The sequence below is a fragment of the Amborella trichopoda genome, chromosome 11 (assembly GCF_054954075.1).
Source record: "Amborella trichopoda isolate Santa Cruz 75 chromosome 11, AtrichopodaSantaCruz75HAP2 v2.0, whole genome shotgun sequence".
NCBI lineage: Eukaryota > Viridiplantae > Streptophyta > Magnoliopsida > Amborellales > Amborellaceae > Amborella > Amborella trichopoda.
The window spans coordinates 21,711,005-21,734,862 of NC_142346.1; positions in this window are offsets into that span (position 1 = coordinate 21,711,005).

The window sequence follows — 23,858 nt, forward strand, 5'->3', positions numbered from 1 at the left end:
ATATACTAGTTTATACTACTAGTATATATACTAGTATATACTAGTATAAGTACTAGTATATATACTAGTACTAGTACTAATATATATACTAGTACAGATACTAGTATAGACGAGTATATACTAGTATATATACTAGTATTTATACCAGTATATATACCAGTATATATACTAGTATACACTTATATACACTAGTACTAGTATATATACTAGTACTAGTATATCTACTAATATACTAGTATATTAGTATATACTAATACTAGGATATACTAGTATATATATTCGTATACACTAATATATATACTAGTACTAGTACTAGTATATATACTAGTATATACTAGTATATATATACTTGTATATACTAGTATACTAGTATACTAGTATATTTATACTAATATATATACTAGTATATACTAGATATACTAGTCTAGTACATATATACTACACTAATATATACTAGTATATACTAGTATACTAGTATATTAGTATACTAATATATACTAGTATATACTAGTATACTAATATACTAGTATACTAGTATATACTAGTATATATATACTAATATATAATAGTATATATACTGGTATATATACTAGTATATACACTAGTATATACTAATATATATACGAGTATATATACCGGTATATATACCAGTATATATACAAGTATACTAGTATATATACAAGTACTAGTGTATATCCTAGTATACTAGTACATACTAGTAATAGTATATACTAGTACTAGTATATATTAGTATATACTAGTACTAGTATATGCTAGTATATCATAGTACTAGTACTAATACTAGTATACTAGTTTATACTAATACTTGTACTAGTATATATACTAGTATACTAGTATATATACTAGTATATATACTAGTATATATACTAGTATATATACTAGTATACTACTAGTATATATACTAGTATACTAATATACTATTAGTATATATACTAGTATGCTACTAGTATATATACTAGTATACTAGTATATATACTAGTATACTAGTATATATACTAGTATATATACTAGTATGCTAGTATTATACTAGTAATAGTAGATACTAATACTAGTATAAACTAGTATATACTAGTATACTAATATATATATACTAGTACTAGTACTAGTATATATACTAGTATATAGTATATATACTAGTATATATACTAGTATATACTACTGTATTAGTATATATACTAGTACACTAGTATATACTAGTATGTACTAGTACTAGCATATACTAGTACTAGTATATACTAATACATGTACTAGTATATACTAGTACATGTACTAGTATGTACTAGTATGTACTAGTATATACTAGTTTGTACTAGTACTAGTATATACTAGTACATACTAGTACATGTACTAGTATATACGTATGTACTAATACTAGTATATACTAGTACTAGTATATACGTATGTACTAATACTAGTACTAGTATATACTAGTACATGTACTAGTAGATGTACTAGTATGTATTAGTATATACTAATGTGTACTAGTACTAGTATATACTAGTACATATTAGTACATGTACTAGTATATACTAGTACTAGTATATACTAGTATATACATATGTACTTGTACTAGTATATACTGGTATTAGTATATACTAGTATATACACGTATATACTTGTATATAGTATGTACTAGTACTAGTATATACATACGTATGTACTAGTACTAGTATGTACTAGTACTAGTGTATACTAGTATACACTAGTACTAGTAGGTACTAGTACTAGTATATACGTATGTACATATACTACTAGTACATATACTACTAGTACATATACTACTAGTTCATACTTATGTACTAGTAGTATATGTACATACTACTAGTATATGTACATACTAGTATGTACATATACTACTAGTACATACTAGTACATGTACTAGTGCCTATGTACATACTAGTACATTTACTAGTGCATATGAACATACTAGTACATGTATTAGTACATATGCACTAGTATGTACATATGCACTAGTACAGATGCATATAGTATGTCTTAGTGCATATGTACTAGTGCATAAGTTGATACTAGTGCATATGTACTAGTGCATATGTGCTAGTACTTGTGCATATGTACTAGTATATGCACTAGTACTAGTACATACTAGTACTAGTATGTACTAGTACATACTAGTATGTACTAGTACAACTATTGCATACTAGTAGTACTAGTACATATTAGTACTGCTACTACTATTAGTATATACTTGAAGTACTATTACTACTAGTACTAGTACATACTAGCACTACTTCTACTAATACTAGTGTTATGTACTATTACTAGAATATAATACTAGTTATTGTATTCGTAGTACTACTAGTACTTGTCCTAGTTCTAGCACTAGTATGTACTAGTAGTACTAGTACTTCAAGTACAAATAGTTCTAGTACTACTAGTTAATGCTTATATGTACTTGTAGTATGAACTACTAATATGTACTACAAGTAGTACATACTGGTAGTACATACTTGTAGTACATATTAGTAGTTCTAGCAGGACTAGTACCAGTAGTAGAAGTACTTGTAGTACTACTATAAGTAGAAGTACTTGTAGTACTACTAGTAGTATGTATTATTAATAGTGTTAAGAGTAGTATGTACTATTAGTAGTAATACAACTAGTACATACTAGTATGTACTACTTTTAGTATGAACTATTCATATGTACAGTAGTACTAGTACTACTGCTACTAATACATACTAGCACTATTAGAACATATTAGTACTAGTATGTACTCCTTGTAGTAATAGTGCTATTACTACAAGTATGTAGTGCTAGTATGTACTTCTAGTACTATCACTACTAGAATGTACTACAAGTATATACTTCTAGTACAGCTAGTATGTTCTACTCGTATTACTAGTAGTAGTACTAGTAGTCTTAGTATTAGTACTAGTACTACTACTAGTAGTGCATTCCAGTAAGACATACTAGTACTACTACTAGTATTAGAAGTATATACTAGTACTACTACTACTAGTAGTAGTACACACTCGTAGTATTAGTAGTAGTACTACTAGTATGTACTATTAGTAGTGGTACATAGTAGTACCGGTAGTATGTACTGCTAATACACTAGTATATATACTAGTATTAGTATATATACTAGTACTAGTATATATACTAGTATATAGACTAGTACTAATATATAGTACTAGTATATACTAATACTAGTATATATACTAGTATATACTAGTACTAGTATATACTACTATATATACTAGTATATATACTACTATATATACTAGTATATAGACTAGTACTAGTATATACTAGTATATATACTAGTACTAGTATATACTAGTACTAGTATATACTAGTAGTAGTATATACTAGTACTAGTCTATACTAGTATATATACTATTACTAGTATATACTGGTATATATACGAGTATATACTAGTACTAGTATAAACTGGTATATATACTAGTATATATACTAGTACTAGTATATACTAGTATATATACCAGTATAAACTAGTACTAATATATACCAGTACTAGTATATACTAGTACTAGTATATACTAGTACATACTAGTACATACTAGTACTAGTACTAGTACATATACTAGTATATATACTAGTATATACCAGTATGTACTAATGTATATACTAGTAAGTAATAGTATATACTAGTAGTATATACTAATATATACTAGTTTATATTAGTATATATTAGTATATACTTGTATATATACTAGTATATGTACTAGTAAGAGTACGAGTACATATACTAGTATATATACTAGTATATACGAGTATATATTAGTATATAATAGTATACTAGTATACACTAGCACTAGTATAGACTAGTATACTAGTATATAGATACTAGTATATATTAGTATATATACTGGTATATATACTGGTATATATATTAGTATATACTATTATATATACCAGCATAGATATCAGTATATATACTAGTACACTAGTATATATACTAGTACTAGTATATATACTAGAATACTAATATATATACTAGTATATATAATAGTATACTAGTATATATACTAGTACTAGTATATACTAGTATATACAAGTATATGCTAGTATATACAAGTATATACTAGTATATACTAGTATATACAAGTATATGCTAGTATATACAAGTATATACTAGTATATACTAGTATACTAGTACATATATACTAGTATAGATACTAGTATAGACTTGTACTAGTATATACCAGTACTAGTATATATTAGTATACTAGTATATACTAGTATATACTAGTATATACTAGTACACTAGTCTATACTAGTACTAGTACTAGTACATATACTAGTATAAAAGTTAGTATATACTAGTATATACTTGTATATTCTAGTATATACTAGTATATATACTAGTATATACTAGAACTTACTAGTATATACTAGTACGAGTATATACTACTATATATACTAGTATATATACTAGTATGTATGAGTATATACTAGTATATACGAGTATATACTAGTATATACGAGTATATAATAGTACTAGTATATATACTGGTATATATACTAGTATATACAAGTATATCATAGTATATACTGGTATACTAGTATAAACTACAATATATATACTAGTATATACTAGTACTAGTGTATATATACTAGTATATACTAGTACTACTATATTTACTAGTATATATACTGGTATATACGAGTATATACTAGTTTACTAGTATATACTACTATATACAAGTACTAGTGTAAACACTAGTACATATACTAGTACATACTAGTTCTAGTATATATACTAGTATATACACTAGTACTAGTATATATTAGTATATACTAGTACTAGTATGCACTAGTACATAATCTAGTATATACACTAGTACAAGTATATACTAGTATATTCTAGTATACCAGTAAATACTAGTACTAGTACTAGTACATATACAAGTACATATACTAGTATATACTAGAATATACTAATATATACTAGTATATATACTTGTATATACTGGTATATATTAGAATATACTAGTATATTCTATTATATACTAGTATACACTATTAGTATATACTAGTACATATACTGTGTATGTACTAGTATATACTAGTATATGTTCTAGTATATATACTGGTATATACGAGTATATACCAGTATATATACTAGTGTATATACCAGTATATATACTTGTATATGTACTAGTATACTAGTATATATCTTAGTACTAATATATATACTAGTATACCAGTATATATACTAATATATATACTAGTATACTAGTATATATACTAGTACTAGTATATACTATTATATACTAATATATATACTAGTATATACTAGTATATATACTAGTCTATACTAGTACACTTGTACTGGTATATACTAGTATATACTAGTATATACTAGTACTAGTATGTACTAGTATTAGTATATACTAGTATATACTGGTATATACTAGTATACTAGTATATATTAATTCTAGTATTTGTACTAGTACTAGTATACTAGTATATACTAGTACTAGTATTAGTATATATACTAGAATATATACTAATATACTAGTATATGTACTAATACTAGTATATATACTAGTATACTAGTATATATACTAGTATACTAGTATACTAGTATATACTAGTACTAATGTAGTGTAGTATATTAGTATATACTAGGATATATACTAGTACACTAGTATACTAGTACATATACTAAGATATGCTAGTATATACTAGTATATACTAGAATATACTTGTATATACTAGTATATACTAGTACTAGTATACTAGAATATACTAGTACACTAGTATATATCTTGGCATACTAGTATATACTAGTATAAATACTAGTATAGCAGTATGTACTAGTGTATATACTAGTATACTAGTATATACTAGTATATATACTAGTATATGCTAGCATACTAGTGCACTAGTATATATACTAGTATATACTAGTATATACTAGTATATACTAGTACTAGTATATACTAGTATATACTAGTACTATGATATATACTTGTATATAATAGTATATACTGGTATATATACTAGTATATACCAGTATATATAGTAGTATATACTAGTATATATACTAGTATATATTAGTATATACTAGTATATACTATTATATATACTAGTATGAACTAGCAGTATATACTAGTACTAGTATATACTAGTATATATACTAGTATGTACTAGCATATACTAGTATATACTAGTATGTATACTAGTATATATACTAGTACTAGTATATACTCGTATATACTAGTACTAATATATACTAGTACATATATTAGTATACTAGTATATATACTAATATATATACTAGTATACTAATATATATACTAGTGTACTAGTATATATACTAGTACTAGTATATACTATTAAATACTAGTATACTAGTATATACTAGTATATAATCTAGTATATACACTAGTACTAGTATATACTATTATATACTAGTATACTAGTAAATACTTGTACTAGTACATATACTTGTTTAAACTGGTTTATATTAGAATATATATATACATACTAGTATATACTAGTATATACTACTAGTATATACTAGTAGATATACTGGTATGTACTAGTTTATGTACTAGTATATATACTAGTACATATACTAGTATATACGAGTATATACTAGTATATATACTAAAATATATACCAGTATATATACTTGAACATATACTAGTACACTAGCATATATACTAGTACTAATATATATACTAGTTTATACTAGTATATATATTAGTATATACTAGTACACTAGTACTAGTATATACTAGTATATACTAGTACTAGTATGTACTAGTACTAGTATATACTAGTATATACTGGTATATACTAGTATACTAGTATATACTACTACTAGTATTTGTACTAGTACCAGTACTAGTATACTAGTATATACTAGTATTAGTACTAGTTATACTAGTATTAGTACTAGTATATATACTAGTATATATACTAGTGTACTAGTATATATACTAGTGTACTAGTATATGTATTAGTACTAGTATATATACTAGTATACTACTATAAATACTAGTATACTAGTATACCAGTATATATACTAGTATATACTAGGACTAATGTATAGTAGTATATTAGTATGTACTAGTATATATACTAGTACACTAGTATACTGGTACATATACTAGTATATACTAGTACTAGTATGTACTAGTACTAGTATATACTAGTATATACTGGTATATACTAGTATACTAGTATATACTACTACTAGTATTTGTACTAGTACTAGTACTAGTATACTAGTATATACTAGTATTAGTACTAGTATATATACTAGTATATATACTAGTGTACTAGTATATGTATTAGTACTAGTATATATACTAGTATACTAGTATATATACTAGTATACTAGTATACCAGTATATATACTAGTATATACTAAAACTAATGTACAGTAGTATATTAGTATGTACTAGTATATATACTAGTACACTAGTATACTGGTACATATACTAGTATATACTAGTATATACTAGAATATACTTGTATATACTAGTATATACTAGTATTAGTATATACTAGTACTAGTATATACTAGTATATACTAGTATATTCTAGTCTAGTATACTAGAATATACTAGTATACAAACTAGTATATACTAGTATACTAGTATATATCATAGTATACTAGTATATACTAGAATAAATACTAGTATAGCAGTATATACTAGTAAATATACTAGTATACTAGTATATACTAGTATATATAATAGTATATGCTAGCATACTAGTGCACTAGTATATATACTAGTATATACTAGTATGTATACTAGTATATACTTGTACTAGTATATGCTAGTACTAGTATAAAGTAGTATATACTAGAACTATGATATATACTTGTATAAACTAGAATATACTGGTATATATACTGGTATATACCATTATATATATTAGTATATACTAATATCTATACTAGTATATATTAGTATATACTAGTATATACTAGTATATATACTAGTATGAACTAGCAGTATATACTAGAACTAGTATATACTAGTATATATACTAGTATGTAATAGCATATACTAGTATATACTAGTATATATACTAGTACTATTACATACTAGTATATATATTCGTATAAACTAGTATATATACTAGTATATACTAGTAATAGTATAAACTAGTATATATACTAATATTTATACTAGTATATATACTAGTACTAGTATATACTAGTATATACTCGTACTAGTACTAGTACATATACTGGTATGTACTAGTATATACTAGTATATGTACTAGTATATATACTAGTACATATGCTAGTATATACGAGTATATACCAGTATATATACTAGTACATATACCAGTATATATACTTGTATATATACAAGTATACTAGTATATATACTAGTATACTAGTATATATATTAGTATATATACTAGTATATATATTAGTACTAGTATATATACTAGTACTAGTATATACTATTATTTACAAATATATATACTAGTATTAGTATATACTAGTATTTATACTTGTATATACTAGTACACTAATACTAGTATATACTAGTATATACTAGTACTAGTATGTACTAGTAATAATATAAACTAGTACTAGTACATACTAGTATATACTGGTATATCCTAGTATACTAGTATATACTAATACTTGTATTTGTACTAGTACTTGTACTAGTATACTAGTATATACGAACACTAGTACTAGTATATATACGAGTATACTAGTATATGTACTAGTACTAGTATATATACTAGTATATTAGTATATGTACTAGTATACTAGTATATATACTAGTATATACTAGTACTAATGTATAGTAGTATATTAGTATATACTAGTACACTAGTATACTAGTACATATACTAGTATATACTAGTATTTATTAGAATATATGTGTATATACTAGTATATACTAGTACTAGTATATACTAGTACTAGTATACTAGAATATACTATTATATATACTAGTATATACTAGTATACTAGTATATATCATAGTATACTAGTGTTAATACTAGTATAGCAGCATATACTAGTATATATACAAGTATACTAGTACATACAAGTATATATACTAGTATATGCTAGCATACTAGTGCACTAGTATATATACTAGTATACTAGTATATATACTAGTATATACTAGTATTAGTAAATACTAGTACTAGTATATAGTAGTATATACTAGTACTATGATATATACTTGTATATACAAGTATATACTTGTATATATACTAGTACCTAGTATACTAGTATATATACTAATATATATACTAGTATACTAGTATATATACTAATATATATACTAGTATACTAGTATATAAACTAATATATATACTAGTATACTAGTATATATACTAGTACTAATATATACTATTATGTACTAGTATACTAGTATATACTAGTACTAGTATCTACTAGTATATAATCTAGTATACACACTAGTACTAGTATGTACTAGTATATACTAGTAAATACTAGTACTAGTACATATACAAGTATATATACTAGTATATACTAGAATATACTAGTTTATACTAGTATATATACTTGCATAAACTGGTATATATTAGAATATACTAGTATATACTAGTACATATACTGGTATGTACTAGTATATGTACTAGTATATATACTAGTACATATACTAGTATATACGAGTATATACCAGTATATATACTAGTATATATACCAGTATATATACTTGTATATATACTAGCATACTAGTATATATACTAGTACTAATATATATACTAGTATGTACTTGTACACTAGTACTAGTACGTACTAGTATATACTAGTACTAGTATGTACTAGTACTAGTATATACTAGTACTAGTATATACTAGTATATACTGGTATATACTAGTATACTAGTGGATACTACTACTAGTATTTGTACTAGTACTAGTATACTAGTACATACTAGTATTAGTACTAGTATTTATACTAGTATTAGTACTAGTACATACTAGTATTAGTACTAGTACATACTAGTATTAGTACTAGTACTAGTATATATACTAGTATACTAGTATATATACTAGTATACTAGTATACTAATATATATACTAGTATATACTAGTACTAATGTATTGTAGTACATTAATATATACTAGTATATATACTAGTACACTAGTATACTGGTACATATACTAGTATTTACTAGTATATACTAGTATATACTAGAATATACTTGTATATACTAGTATATACTAGTACTAGTATATATTAGTATATACTAGTACTTGTATATACTAGTATATACTAGTACTAGTATACTAGAATATACTAGTATATATACTAGTATATACTAGTATACTAGTACATATCATAGTATACTAGTATATACTAGTACAAATACTAGTATAGCAGTATATATTAGTATATATACTAGTATACTAGTATATATACTAAAATATGCTAGCATACTAGTGCACTAGTACGTATACTAGTATATACTAGTATGTATACTAGTATATACTAGTACTAGTATATTGTAGTATATACTAGAACTATGATATATACTGGTATAAACTAGTATATACTGGTATATATACCGGTATATACCATTATATATATTAGTATATACTAGTATCTATACTAGTATATATTAGTATATACTAGTATATACTAGTGTATATACTAGTATGAACTAGCACTATATACTAGTACTAGTATATACTAATATATACTGCTAGTTCATACTAGTATATAAACTAGTATATATACTAGTACTAGTATATAGTAGTCTATATACTGGTATATATATTAGTACTAGTATATACTAGTACTAGTATATATACTAGTATATATACTAGTATATACTATTATATATACTAGTACTAGTATATACTAGTACTAGTATATTCCAGTACTAGTATATATACTAGTATTGGTATATACCCGTACTAGTATATACTAGTACTAGTATATTCCAGTACTAGTATATATACTAGTATATACTAGTACTGGTATATACCCGTACTAGTATATACTCGTACTAGTACTAGTACATATACTGGTATGTACTAGTATATACTAGTAAATGTACTAGTATATATACATACTAGTATATATACTAGTACATATACTAGTATATACGAGTATATACCTGTCTATATACTAGTACATATACCAGTATATATACTTGTATATATACAAGTATACTAGTATATATACTAGTACTAATTTATATACTAGTATACTAGTATATATACTAATATATATACTAGTATACTTGTATATATAATAATATATATACTAGTATACTAGTATATATACTAGTACTAGTATGTACTATTATTTACTAATATATATACTAGTATATACTAGTATTTATACTTGTATATTCTAGTACACTAATACTAGTATATACTAGTACTAGTATGTACTAGTACTAATATAAATTAGTACTAGTATATACTAGTATATATTGGTATATACTAGTGTACTAGTACATACTAATACTAGTATTTGTACTAGTACTAGTACTAGTATACTAATATATACGAACACTAGTACTAGTATATATACTAGTATACTAGTATATGTACTAGTACTAGTATATATACTAGTATATTAGTATATATACTAGTATACTAGTATACTAGTATATATACTAGTATATACTAGTACTAATGTATAGTAGTATATTAGTATATACTAGTATATATACTAGTACACTAGTATACTAGTACATATACTTGTATATACTAGAATATAGTTGTATATACTAGTATATACTAGTACTAGTATATACTAGTGTATACTAGTATATACTAATACTAGTATACTAGAATATACTAGTATATATACTAGTATATACTAGTATACTAGTATATATCATAGTATACTAGTATTAATACTAGTATAGCAGTATACACTAGTATATATACTAGTATACTAGTATATACTAGTATATATACTAGTATATGCTAGCATACTAGTGTACTAGTATATATACTAGTATACTAGTATATACTAGTATTAGTATATACTACTACTAGTATATAGTAGTGTATACTAGTACTATGATATATACTTGTATATACTAGTATATATACTAGTATATACCAGTATATATATTAGTATATACTAGTATATATACTAGTATATATTAGTATATACTAGTATATACTAGTTTATATACTAGTATGAACTAGCAGTATATACTAGTACTAGTATATACTAGTATATATACTAGTATATATACTAGTACGAGTATATACTAGTACCATTATATACTAGTTTATATATTAGTATAGACTAGTATATATATTGGTATATACTTGTATATATACTAGTATATACTAGTACTAGTATGTATTAGTATATATACTAGTATTTATACTAGTATATATACTAGTACTGGTATATACTAATATATACTGCTAGTTCATACTAGTATATATACTAGTACTAGTATATACTAGTCTATATACTAGTATATATATTAGTACTAGTATATATTAGTACTAGTATATATTAGTACTAGTATATATACTAGTATATACTAATATATATACTAGTATATGTACTAGTACTAGTATATACTAGTATATACTGGTACTAGTATATACCAGTACTAGTATATATACTAGTATATACTAGTACTAGTAGATGCCCGTACTAGTATATATTAGTACTAGTATATACTCGTACTAGTACTAGTACATATACTAGTATATATACTAGTATATACTAATATATACTAGTATATTTACTAGTACTAGTACGAGTATATACTAGTATATACTAGTACTAGTATATGCTAGTATAAACTCGTATATACCAGTATATACTAGTATACTAGCATATACTACTATATATATACTAGTATATACTAGTATATACTAGTCTATACTAGTTCTAGTATATACTAGTATATACCAGTATATACTAGTACTAGTATATACCAGTATATAATAGTACTAGTATATACTAGTATATACTGGTAAATACTAGTACTAGTATATATACTAGTATATATACTTGTATATACTAGTATGTATACTGGTATATATACTAGTACTAGTATATATACTAGTATATATACTAAAATATACTAGTACTAGTATATATACCAGTATATATACTAGTATATACTAGTACTAGTATATATACTACTAGTATATATACTAGTATAGTATACTACTAGTATATATATTAGTATAGTATATATACTAGTATAGTATATACTAATATATATACTAGTACTAGTATATATACTACTAGTATATATACTAGTATAGTATACTACTAGTATATATATTAGTATAGTATATATACTAGTATAGTATATACTACTAGTAGTATACTAGTATAGTATACTACTAGTAGTATATACTAGTATATATACTATACTAGTATATATACTACTAGTATATGTACTAGTATAGTATATACTAGTATATATACTATACTAGTATATATACTAGTAGTATAGTATATATACTATACTAGTATATATACTACTATGTACTATACTAGTATATATACTAGTAGTATATATACTATACCTACTATATACTATACTGGTATATATACTTGTCACACCCCAAGAATTTACAGTACTGTTATTCCTGAGATGTGACAGACAAAACATATATACATCTATTGATAGGACAAATTTACAGTGGCGAGGTCTTACATAGTAAGTAAAGAAAGCTAGCACAACAACAGTATCTTCCAAGGTTTATCTTGACTAGCGTTCAAAATGAATGCTTAGTTATCCTTAAAAAATGTTTACCATAGTTTGATGAGTTTGGCTACTCAGTAAGTGAGCATCATAATCCTAAAAGTAATCATGATTGAATGATATCAATATTTTTCAAAATGAGATCTATTAATAGAAATGCATCAACAATTTCACTTTCAATAATTGCATAATTAAGTATAATCCGAGTAATTGAAATGCTTATAACACTTTTAACGACAGTACATAATTCAAAGGATTTCACAAAATACCCTACTGGCGTCCCAAGTAGGTCACATATATACCCCATCAGCGTCCTGATGGGTCCACTTAATCCCTATCGGCGTCCCAGATAGGTCCACTTAATCCCTGCAGGTCCACTTTTACCTCACCGGCGTACCGGATGAGTCCACTTAAACCCTACCGGCGTCCGAGATAGGTCCACTTATACCTCACCGGCGAACCGGATGAGTCCACTTGCATACTTAAATTATTTCTAAATCTCTTTAAACATTCGAAAGCAGCAATATCATATACTCAACATATCACTGAAACCATTAATATGAATTTCACTTAAACCATTAATAACAGTCACTCTCTATAACATTTCAAAAATAACCAATCAAATATTTTGGGCTCAAATTTAGAAAGGTAGCAGTTTGTAAAGGCATTCTAGCATAATTGCCAATTTAATATGTATAGAAAAACTCTTATAAAAATTCAAGAATACGGAATTATCACAATTTATGGAATATCAATTCACAAATAAACATTTCACAATAATACTAAAAATGTCAATTTTTAAATAATAAGGCAGTCATTTGCACATGAATTTTACAATGTCTAAATATTCAAAACAGTAGAAAGAAATATCACAAATTTACTAAAAGCAGAAATATCACATTTATTTCTAACAATAGACAAGAAAAATAAATAAATTTTTTTTTCTAATTTACAGAAAAATTATGATAATTTTTCTAATTTCCTAAAATTCATGATAATAAGCAGAAATAATTATTTCATTTTATTTTTAAAAAGATTGGATTATTTTTCGAGACAATGAGGTCACTTACACACAAAATTGATAAAATAAAGATCCTAGATGGAAATATCACTATTTATTAAAAATAGACTATTTTTCAGAAAGACGATGTCACTTACTCACAATTATTTGAGAGGGACCTTCCGATAAAAATTTTCGGTTCGAGAGAGAAGTTCACTGTGTTTCGACCAGAGAGAGATCTCAAAGTTTTGTTTTAGGGTGGGAGTGCTCACATCCCCTATTTAAATTCTTATAACGTATTATTATATTATTTTCTTACGCTCTACCTCATACCTGAGGTGTCGCGTTAAAAGCAAACGTTTATCGTACGAAAACCACGTCCGCTAAAGGACGCTGCCAGCTGCAAGCAGCAGGAGGCAAAAGTGAGGAAAGGAAAAAAGTAAAGGCAAAGCAAAAGTTAATTCAAAGCAAAAGTTTTTGAAAACAGTGATGGTCCCCAAGGACCATCATACTCAAACAGAACATCACCTATTTATAAACATATTTTCTCCTTTTTTTTTTTTTTGAAATTTTAGGATTGTTACAATACTAGTAGTATATATACCAGTACTGGTATATATACTAGTATATACTAGTACTAGGATATATACTGGTATATACTAGTACTATATACTAATACTAGTATATATACTAGTATATATAGTAGTATATATATGAATAGTAGTATATATACTACTATATAAACTAGTATTTATACTAGTACTAGTACATAGTACTAGTATATACTAGCATATATACTAGTACTGGTATATACTTGTATATATATATACTAGTAGTCCATATACTAGTACTAGTATATATACTAGTATATACTAGTACTAGTATATACACTAGTACTATATACTAGTACAAGTATATATACTAGTATATATAGCAGTATGTATACTAATACTAGTATATATACTAGTATATATACTAATACTAGTACTAGTATATATGCTAGTATATATACTAGTACTAGTATATAGTACTAGTATATACTAGTACTAATATATACTAGTATATAGTACTAGTATATACTAGTACCAGTATATACTAGTATATATATTAGTACTAATATATAGACTAGTACTAATTTATACTAGTACTGGTATATACTAATATATATACTAGTACTAGTATATACTAGTACTAGTATATACTAATACTGATATATACTAGTATATACTAGTATACTAGTATATACTAGTACTAGTACTAGTACATATACTAGTATATATACTAGTACATACTAGTATATTCTAGTATATATTAGTACTAATATATACTAGTACTAGTATATACTAGTATATACTAGTACTAGTATATACTACTATATAAATACTAGTACATATTAGTATATATACCAGTATAAATACTCGTATATATACTAGTACTAGTATATATACTAGTATATACTAGTATATATATTAGTATATACTAGTATATATACAAGTATATACTAGTACTTGTATATACTAGTATATATACTAATATATATACGAATATATATACAAGTACTAGTATATACTAATATATACCGCCAGTTCATAATAGTATATATACTAGTACTAGTATATACTAGTATATACTAATATATATATACTAGTATATACTAGTACAAGTATATATACTAGTATATCGAAGTATTAATACTAGTATATATACTAGTACTAGAATATACTAGTATAGATACTAGTACTAGTATATACTAGTATATATACTGGTATATATACTAGTATATATACTAGTACTAGTATCTATACTAGCATATATACTAGTATATACTAATATATATACTAGTATATACTAGTACTAGTATATACTAAGACTAGTATTTACTAGTATATATATACTACTACATATTAGTATATATACTAGTATATATACTAGTACTAGTATATATACTAGTACTAGTATATATACGAGTACTAGTATTTACCAATATATACTAGTATATACTAGTACTAGTATATACTACTATATACTAGTACTAGTATATACTAGTATATAAACTAGTATATACTAACATATATACTAGTATATACTAGTAATAGTATATACTAGTATATACTAATATATACTAGTATATACTAATATATATACCAGTATATACATGTAAATACTAATATATACTTGTATATATACTAGTATATACTAGTACTAGTATATATACTAGTATATATACTAGTCTATACTAATATATATCATAGTACTAGTATATACTACTATATACTAGTACTAGTATATACTAGTATATATACTAGTACTGGTTTATACTAGTATATACTAGTATATACTAACAAATACTAGTATATATACTAGTATATACTAATATATATACCAGTATATACTTGTAAACACTAGTATATACTCGTATATATACTAGTATATACTAGTACTAGTATATATACTAGTTTATATACTAGTATATACTAGTACTAGTATATAAACTAGTATATACTAGTATATATCATAGTACTAATATATACTACTATATACTAGTACTAGTATATACTAGTAGATATACTAGTACTGGTTTTTATTAGTACTAGACTATTATAGTATATATACTAGTACTGGTGTATACTAGTAAATACTAGTGTATATACTAGTATATACTAGTATATATACTAGTATATACAAGTATATACTAATATATATACTAGTATACACCAGTACTAGTATATACTAGTATAGACTAGTACTAGTATATACCAGTACTAGTATATACTAGTATATATACTAGTATATACCAGTACTAATATATATACTAATATAGACTAGTATTAATATATACCAATACTAGTATATATACTAGTACTAGTATATATAATAGTATATATAGTAGTATATGTACTTGTATATACTAGTACATATACTAGTATATACTAGTACTAGTATATGTACTAGTATAGACTGGTACTAGTTTATACTGGTATATATACTAGTATATACTAGTATATATACTAGTATATATACCAGTATACCCCAGTACTAGTATATACTAGTACAAGTATCTACTAGTGCTAGTATATATACTAGTATGTACTAATACAAGTATATATACTAGTACTAGTATATATGATAGTATTAATATACTAGTACTAATATATATTAGTATATATACTATTATATACTAGTATATACTAGTACTAGTATATACTAGTATATATACTAGTATATATACCAATATATACTAGTACTAGTATATAGTACTAGTATATATTAGTACTAGTATAGTACTAGTATATACTAGTACTATACACTAGTACTAGTATTTAAAATAGTATATATAGTATTAGTTTATATACTACTATATATACTAGTATATATACTAGTACTAATATATAGTACTAGTATATACTAGTACTAGTATATGTACTAGTATATACTAATACTAGTTTATACTGGTATATATACTAGTATATATACTAATATATATACCAGTATACCCCAGTACTAGTATATATACCAGTATACCCCAGTACTAGTATATACTAAGACAAGTATATATACAAGTATATACTAGTATTAGTACATATGATAGTATTAATACTTGTATATACTAGTATATATACTTGTACAAGTATATAATAGTATATATACTTGTACTAGTATATACCAGTATATATACTAGTACTAGTATATATTAGTATATATACTAGTATATACTAGTATATATACAAGTACAAGTATATACTAGTATATACACTAGTACTAGTATATACTAATATATACTAGAATATGTACTAGTATATATATTAGCAAATAGTAGTACTAGTATAGTACTAGTATATACTAGTACTAGTATAGTACTAGTATATACTAGTACTATATACTAGTACTAGTATATATACTAGTATATATAGTATTAGTATATATACTACTATATATACTAGTATATACTAGTACTAGTGTAGTATTAGTATATACTAGTACTATATACTAGTACTAGTATATATACTAGTATATATAGTATTAGTTTATCTACTACTATATATACTAGTGTATATACTAGTACTAATATATAGTACTAGTATGTACTAGTATATACTAGTACTAGTATATGTACTAGTATATACTAATACTAGTTTATACTGGTATATATACTAGTATATACTAGTATATATACTAGTATGTATACCAGTATACCCCAGTACTAGTATATATACCAGTATACCCCAGTACTAGTATATACTAAGAAAGTATATATACAAGTATATACTAGTATTAGTATATATGATAGTATTAATACTTGTATATACTAGTATATATACTTGTACAAGTAAATAATAGTATATATACTAGTACTAGTATATATCAGTATATATACTAAAACTAGTATATATTAGTATATATACTAGTATATACTAGTATATATACAGGTACTAGTATATACTAGTATATATACTAGTACTAGTATATACTAGTATATACTAGAATATATACTAGTATATAAACTAGTAAATACTAGTACTAGTATAGTACTAGTATATACTAGTACTAGTATAGTACTAGTATATACTAGTACTATATTCTAGTACTAGTATATATACTAGTATATATAGTATTAGTATTTATACTACTATATATACTAGTATATATAGTATTAGTATATATACTACTATATATACTAGTATATATACTAGTACTAGTATATAGTACTAGTATGTACTAGTATATATGCTAGTACTAGTATATATACTAGTACTAGTATATACTAGTACATACTAGTATATATACATACTAGTAAATATATTAGTACGAGTATGTACTAGCATATATTCTAGTACAAGTATATACTAGTATATACTAGTATATTCTTGTATATACTAGTATATACTAGTATAAACTAGTGATAGTATATATTAGTATATATACTAGTACTAGAATATATACTAGTGCTAATCATTACTAGTATAAACTAGTACCTGAATATATATTAATACTAGTATATGTACTGGTACTAGTATAAACTCGTATATACTAGTATATATACTAGTACTAGTATATACTAGTATATGTACTAGTATATATACTAGTATATACAAGAACTAGTATAGTATTAGTATGTACTAGTACTAGTATAGTATTAGTATATACTAGTACTATATACTAGTACTAGTATATATACTAGTATATATTGTATTAGTATATATACTACTAAAGATACTAGTATACATACTAGTACTAGTATATAGTACTAGTATATACTAGTATATATACTAGTACTAGCATATATACTAGTACTAGTATATACTAGTACATACTAGTATGTATACTAGTAGTAGTATATACTAGCATATTTTCTAGTACAAGTATATAGTAGTATATACTAGTATATTCTAGTATATACTAGTCTATACTAGTATAAACTAGTATTAGTATATACTAGTATATATACTAGTATGTATACTAGTACTAGTATTAGTATACATATTAGTATATATACTAGTATATACGAGTATATACTTGTATACACTAGTATACTAGTATATACAACTATATATATACTAATATATACTAGTACTTGTATATACTTGTATATATACTAGTAAATACTAGTATATATATAGTATATACTAGTTTATATACTAGTATATACTAATACAAGTATATATATAAGTATATACCAGGATATATACTAGTATATACTAGTATATATTAGTATATACTAGTATATTCTAGTAAATACTAATACAAGTATATACTAGTATTTACTAGAATATACTAATATATACTAATATATACTAGTAAATACAAGAATATACTAGTATATATACTTGTATATGTACTAGTACTAGTACTAGTATATACTAGTATACGAGTATATACTAGTATATACCAGTACTAGTATATACCAGTACTAGTATAAACTAGTACTAGTATGTAGTATATACCGGTATATACTAGTATATACTAGTACTAGTATATATACTAGTATATACTAGTATATGCTAGTACATACTAGTATATATTTTAGTATATACTAATACTAGTATATACTACTAGTTAATCCTAGTATATATACTTGTACGTACTAGTGTATATTATATATACCAGTATATATACTAGTATATACTAATATATATACTGGTATATACTAGTATATACCAGTATATATACTAGTTTATACTAGTATATACTAGTACGTACTAGTATATATACTAGTATATACTTGTACTAGTATATATACTAGTATATACTAGTACTAGTATATATACTAGTATATATACTAGTATATACTAGTAAATATCATAGTACTAGTATATACTAGTATACTAGTACTTGTATGTACTAGTACTAGTACTAATATATACTAGTACTAGTATGTACTAGTACATACTAGTACTACTATGTACTAGTACATACTAGTACTAGTATATATTAGTATATATACTAGTATATACTAGTATATACTAATATATACTTGTGTATATACCAGTACTAGTATATATTTGTACTAGTGAATACTAATACTGGTATAGACTAGTATATATACCAGTACTATTATATACTAGTATATATACTAGTATATACCAGTACTAGTATAAACTAGTACGAGTATATAGTATATACTGGTATATACTAGTATATACTAGTACCAGTAAATATATTAGTATATATACTAGTATATACAAGTATATGCTAGTACAAACTAGTATAGATTTTAGCATATACTAGTACTAGTATATACTACTAGTTCATACTAGTATATATACATGTACATACTAGTATATATACTACTACACCAGTATAAATACTGGCATATACTAATATATATACTGGTATATACTACTATATACTAGTTTATACTAGTATGTACTAGTATATATACTAGTATATACTAATACTAGTATATATACTAGTATATATTAGTTTATATCATACTACTAGTATATACTAGTTTATACTAGTACTAGTATGTACTAGTACTAGTACTAGTACATACTAGTACTAGTATGTACTAGTACATACTAGTACTAGTATGTACTAGTACATACTAGTACTAGTACATACTAGTTTATGTACTAGTATATACTAGTATATACTAATATATACTTGTATATATACTAGTATATATACTAGTACTTGTATATACTAGTATATATACGAGTATATACTAGTATATATACGAGTATATGCTAGTATATACACTGGTATATACTAGTATATAAACTAGTGTATACTAGTATATATACTAATATGTACTAGTACTAGTATATATACTAGTATATATACTAGTATATACTAGTATATATCATAGTACTAGTATATACTACTATATACTAGTATTATTATATACAAGTACTAGTATATACTTGTATATACTAGTACTAGTATATACTAATACTAGTACATACTAGTATTAGTAGTAGTGGATACTAATATATACTAGTATATATATGTACTAATACTAGTATATACTGTACTAGTATATACTAGTAGTATATCTACTAGTATAGACTATACTAGTATATACTAGTATGTACTATACTAGTATATATACTAGTAGTATATCTACTAGTACTAGTATATATACTACTAGTATATATACTAGTATATATTAGTATATATACTAGTATATACAAGTATTAACACTAGTATATATACTAGTACTAGTATATACTAGTATATATACTAGTACTAGTATATACTAGTATATATACTAGTACTAGTATATACTAGTATATATACTGGTATATATACCGGTATATATACCGGTATATATACTAGTCTATATACCAGTATATATTAGTATATGCTAGTACATACTTGTATATATACTAGTATATACTAGTACAAGTATATACTGCTATTACATACTAGTATATATACTAGTATATACTAGTATATAGTAATATATACTAGTATATACCAATATATATACTAGTATATACTAGTATATATACTAGTATACTAATATATGTACTAGTATATACTAGTACTAGTATATACTAGTATATACTTGTACTAGTATATATACTAGTATACATACTAGTATATACTAGTATATGTTAGTACATACTAGTAAATATACTAGTATATATTAGTACTAGTATATACTGCTAGTTCATATTAGTATATATACTAGTATATACTAGTATATACTAATATATACTAGTATATAAACTAGTATATACTAGTATATACTAGTATATATACTAGTATATACTAGTATATACTAGCATATATACTACCTTATCCTAGTATATATACTAGTATATACTAGAACTAGTATATATACTAGTATATATACTAGTATATATCATAGTACTAGAATATACTAGTATATACTAGTACATATATTAGTATATACTAGTCTATACTAATATATACTAGTATATGTATTAGTATATACAAATATATGTACTAGTATATACTAGTATATACTAGTACCAGTATATATACAAGTATATATCATAGTACTAGTGTATACTAATATATACTAGTACAAGTATATACTTGTATATATACTAGTATTGGTATATACCAGTACTAGTCTATACTAGTTTATAAACTAGTATATACTAGTGTATACTAGTATATATACTAGTACTGGTAAATGTACTAGTTGAGACAAGTACTAGTATAATATACTAGTACATACTAGTACTAGTATATACAAGTACTAGTATATACTAGTATATATACTAGTATATATACCAGTATACACTAGTACTAGTATCTACTAGTAGTAGTACATATACTAGTATATACTAATATATGTATATTTACTAGTACTGGTATATACTAGTACTAATCTATACTAGTATATAAACTAGTATATACTAGTGCATACTAGTATATATACTAGTACTGGTATATGTACTAGTATAGACAAGTAATAGTATATATATACTAGTATATACTAGTACTAGTATATACTAGTACTAGTATATACTAGTATATATACTAGTATATATACCAGTATACGCTAGTACTAGTATACACTAGTACTAGTATACACTAGTACTAGTATATATACTAGTAAATACAAATACAAGTATATATACTAGTACTGGTATATGTAATAATACTAGTATATACTAGTATATATACTAGTATATACTAGTATATATACTAGTATGTACTAGTGCTAGTATATCTAAATACTAGTATATACTAGT